Below are 4,499 nucleotides of genomic sequence, written 5' to 3' on the forward strand. Positions count from 1 at the left end.
GGTTTTCGGACGTCAAGCGAACATAAGCAAAATATCATTCATCATTATATGCATATTTGTAAATATAAAAAATATTTTAAAAATGTAAAATAAAAAATTACAAGATTGCAGGGCTGGAACGATTCCTCAAATGATTGCAGTACCACGATCCGCCTCGGAGCTTCGTTAGTTTATGTTTTATTATTTAGCGCCGTGTTCCGGCCGGAACATTATCAGCGTTGCGCGGAGCTCTCACTTCCGCCTCTGAGTTGCTGACGGAAGTAAGTGCTAGCAGCATAACGTCCCGTGGGGATTCTACTGAGTGGTGATAATTCCGGGTTTTCATGGTTTTGACATCCAGCCTTGAAATGACGGCCACTGCCGGGAGTCCGGCAGCTTTTCCCCTCCGGAGCTGCTGGTCCAGAGCGACGGGCGGGAAGAGCAGCGGAGAGTTGAACAGGCGGGGAACAGATTCAACATGGCGGGCGGCCCAGGCTTACAGTTAACGACGTCATCCCGGTCTGAACCAACGGCAGGCGCATCCGATATATTCGGTTTGTTCGGCCGTCTTAACAGGTTAATTATTGCTACAGGTTAATTTTCTAAATTACAACAAATATGAAAAATTGGACTGATTTTGATATCTAATAGTTACACTGCTGTTATGAAATATTTCATTTCATAAATGTTCTTTTATCTGATTACTCGAATAATCGATAGATTACTCAGTTACTAAAATATTTGTTTACAACAGCCCTACAAGAATGAAATCATAAAATTACTAAAGTTTAATTAACAGTATAATGAAGCCATAATATTTCTAAAATAAAGTCGTAAGAGATTAAAGTCCAAATAATACAAGGATAAAGTTGTAATATTATGACTTAAATCTCTTAAAATGTGATTCTTATAGTGACTTTATTCTCTAAATATCTTGTCTTCTGATTTTATTTTAACTATATTCTTATAATACTTTGACTTTAGTCTTGTAATTTAATTTTATTGTAAGAAAAGTCATAATATTACAATAATAAAGTAAACATAATGTCTTTATTTCAACTTTGTTCTCTTAATTTTATGATTTTATTCTTGTATTTGATTTAAATCCTTTGTCATAGTTTTTAAAATGTTTCTTTATATTATTTTGTCTCTGAAATACCAGAATTTACATAAACTTACATTTATAAATGTTACTTCAGGTGTTACGAATATGCAGTTACTCTATTTCATTATCAGTTTAATCAAATACTTTTTAGACTTAGACTTAGACTTGACTTTATTGATCCCTTGGGAAGACTCCCTCAGGAAATTATAGTTACCTGCAGCTCACAGGCAAAAATTACTCTTACTTGCGTAATTTATTGGTGACTTAATTTCCCTACTTTTTCTTGAGTGCGTTTGTTTTTTTGACAGTTTCTGCGTCTTGCTCATCTGAAGTCGCATTTATCTGTTTTGTAAACCTGCAGAGGATCAGATGATGATTTCATCTTCACACTGAACTAAAGCTGCAGAATTAGGAATCCAAACAGGCGCGTTCGCCTCAACGGTTCGCCATGTTTGAGCTTCAAACGGCAGCTGAAAGAACCGCTGAGCTGATTCCTGCAGCGAGCTTCCCACTACGTTACCTGAGAAATGAAGAGATTTAAATATCGCTGGTGGCAAACAAACAGAGAGAGATCATAGAGATACAATTCAGTTCATTCATATCACAGCAAATGGCTCAAAGCACTTTACTAAAAAAGTTCATTTCAATCCAATTATACAGGCAGATTTCAAGTCTACTGCAAAAAGGCGCCAAGTTCAGTTTATGATTCAAATTAGTTATGAAGTTTTCTATTTAAGAACCTTAGCAGGTTGCACCGAGTTAGTTTGAGACTTTTTCAAACTAATCTGAATAATAAACTGAATTTAAGAGGCAGAGAGCTAAACGAGAGCATCATCTATTACAAGGAAATACAGAGCAACTAAACTGCAAATTCACATTTTTTTTTGCAGATTAACTTTCTAAAATTGTAACTGTAGCCCAGAAGCAATAAAACACTGTAATGATGAAGTGAATATTTTGCCTGAGGGCAACAGGAAACCAGGAGGCGGTCTCCATGGCAATGTGTGTTTAGGTACAGGTGATGCTCAGCAAAATGTTTTATTTTTGATTCAAATTAGTTATAAAATTAAACAGTGACATTCCGAACTGCTGTAAAGTTCTGAATCATAACAGTGAACTTTGACCTTGATTTGCTTCTGATTTCCAGACAATTTCCTCCCGTTCATGCAGTGAATTTAGCTTCGTTTTGCATCAATTTAAGGAAGAAGAGGATAGAAATCCCACTGGCAGCTGAGCAATAATGAAGACGAAGAGCTGCAGAAATATTTACCAGAGAAAAGGAGAACCAGGATGGTGAAGGTGAAACAACAGAGGCAGGTATGAAATCAAGAAGCGATGGGATTTCCTCCCTCATTAGGCGCCTGATTGGTCCACCTGGGCGTAATTCAGCCTCCGAGTGAACGCATCTGTTCAGTTTCTGTTGGATTAAAAACACCTTTGGAAACAACCTTTAAACAGGTTTTAAATACATTTTCATTAAACCCACATTTCTGCATTAATGGTACAGTAACCATGGAGTCAGTGATCTCTACTTTCTCGCTGTAGTAACTGAATCTGTTCGCTAACTCTAGATCTTTGGGTCCAAAGATAAAAACTTCAGTTTTGTTTCAGTTCTCAGACGTAAAGCTCAGCGTCGTCTGCGTAATCTTACTTCCAGTTGTAAGAGTTTTGGTTCAAAAAGCGTAATTTCCTGCAGGAATGTGTCTGAAGAAGCAGATTCCTGTTGATCACCGAATTGCTTCCTGTTGTGTCTGGAGCTGACAGGTTCTGTTAAGTCCGATCAGATCAGCGCAGCGGGACAGCCAGGCTGTAAAAAACAAAGTCGGCTTCATCCGGGCCTGCGGCTCTAATTATCGGGCAAACAGCGAGCGGGCAGAGCGCGGCCTTCTGGGAGGTGTGACTGCTTAACGAGATGGATCCGAGCTGGCAGAGAGCAAACACGCATCAGAACTGGACCAGCGGCACCGGCTCTGCATCTCACACAGAAACGCTGGTATGAAGACGTTTGGTTTCTTCGGAGGGTTTAAAATACCAAAAGGTTCATTGATATTCAATAAACCAACCATGAAATACTTTAAACAAATAAAATGTAGAAATGTGGAAATCATTGTAGTTACTAAACTTCATCTATTTTGGATTTGATTGAATAAAATTGAAGATTTAATCAATTCTTAGAAATAAAAACATAAATCAGGTCTCCTCTATTTGAAAACACTTTATGTATTTAAAAGCAGATAAATGTAAAATTACTTTGTTTCATAAAGTTCTTAAATCTTTGATTCACTATATTGACTAGTTTCAATTGACTTTTTCTCCAAAATTTTACTTTATTTATTTTTGACGTTATTCTAATCTTAAGAGAATATAAAATACATGTAATGTTATTATTTTATTCTGATAATTTTATAACTTTATTCTCATATTATTTGACTTTCTTCCAGTATGACTTCATTCATGTAATGTTATGATTTATAATAAAACATTTCTTAGTTTACTATCATGTCCTAATAACTAACATTTATGCAAAGATTTTAATTTTTAGCCCATACCTTCGTTCTAAAATTGAAGAAAATAATTCTCCCTCTGCTTCATCCTCCTTTGCTGACGGGACAAATTAGTTTTGTTCACGGCCGCAGAAACTCCGCTGCGCGGCCTGCGTTGGCCCCCGAGCCTCAGATTTGTAAAGCTTCTCTGCTACGTTTCAACACAACCAGCCTGAAATGTTTGGATCCAAGCAGTTTTATTTCCTGAGGCGTCAGAGCTTGAAGGCTTGGCGGATGGATTTGCTCAGGATGAAGCTCCGAGGCAAGCGGCCGGTCGGGTAGATCGCCGCCGTCGTCGGCCTCCTGGCAGCTTCTGGAAACCAAGCGGATTTGATTAGGCCACATTCTAACCACGGCGGCCCGGCGCTCCCGCAGGTACTTACTTACTCGCGTCTTGTTCGGCCAGAAGCCGTTTTCCTGGACGAGCTCGGTCTGCTAGTGACCCAGTTGTTGAGACCGGGCCCAGTTCGGCGGGCGCCGGGTTTTGGTTGGCAGTTTGAAGCCGGTCTCCCGTGCGCCAGCCTGCAGGCGCAGGTTGCTCCTGGGCGAGGCGGCGCCATCGCCGCCCGGCTCGTCCTCCTCTGGGGAGGAGCAGCAGCTTGAAGAGCTCGTCTTTCGGGTTGGACATCGTCTTCCTGGTTCTCTTTTTCACACAGGAGAGCTCCCAGTTCGGGCTGCAGGTTTTTGTTTAAATATGTCCGGAACCCGAACGACAGAAGCTTTTGAAAAATGCAACAGTGGATGCAGAGCTGCCAGCGAGGGGCCCGTTATGAGCTAACGAGGATTCCTGGGAGCCATTTGCACCAAAATCCGCTTTCAAATCATTTATTAAACTGGCTGAAAACGACAACAGCAAATTTTAGAGCAAGAAA

General features: G+C 39.9%; 2 long non-coding RNA genes across 2 annotated transcripts; one reads left to right on the forward strand and one right to left on the reverse strand.

The window, feature by feature from the left end:
- Positions 1 to 467: 467 nt before the first annotated feature.
- Positions 468 to 3,124, forward strand: LOC129356649 (uncharacterized). The gene is made up of 3 exons (XR_008605435.1): positions 468 to 555; positions 2,286 to 2,401; positions 2,842 to 3,124. It is a non-coding gene; the product is annotated as an uncharacterized LOC129356649 (long non-coding RNA).
- Positions 3,125 to 3,807: 683 nt separating this feature from the next.
- On the reverse strand, positions 3,808 to 4,081 carry LOC129356639 (uncharacterized). Its single transcript, XR_008605431.1, has 2 exons — positions 4,011 to 4,081; positions 3,808 to 3,940 (listed from the first exon to the last, which is right to left on the reverse strand). It is a non-coding gene; the product is annotated as an uncharacterized LOC129356639 (long non-coding RNA).
- Between the last annotated feature and the right edge of the window lie 418 nt (positions 4,082 to 4,499).

Source organism: Poeciliopsis prolifica, unplaced genomic scaffold (assembly GCF_027474105.1).
Source record: "Poeciliopsis prolifica strain line A6 unplaced genomic scaffold, Auburn_PproV2 SCAFFOLD183, whole genome shotgun sequence".
Classification (NCBI taxonomy): Eukaryota; Metazoa; Chordata; class Actinopteri; order Cyprinodontiformes; family Poeciliidae; genus Poeciliopsis; species Poeciliopsis prolifica.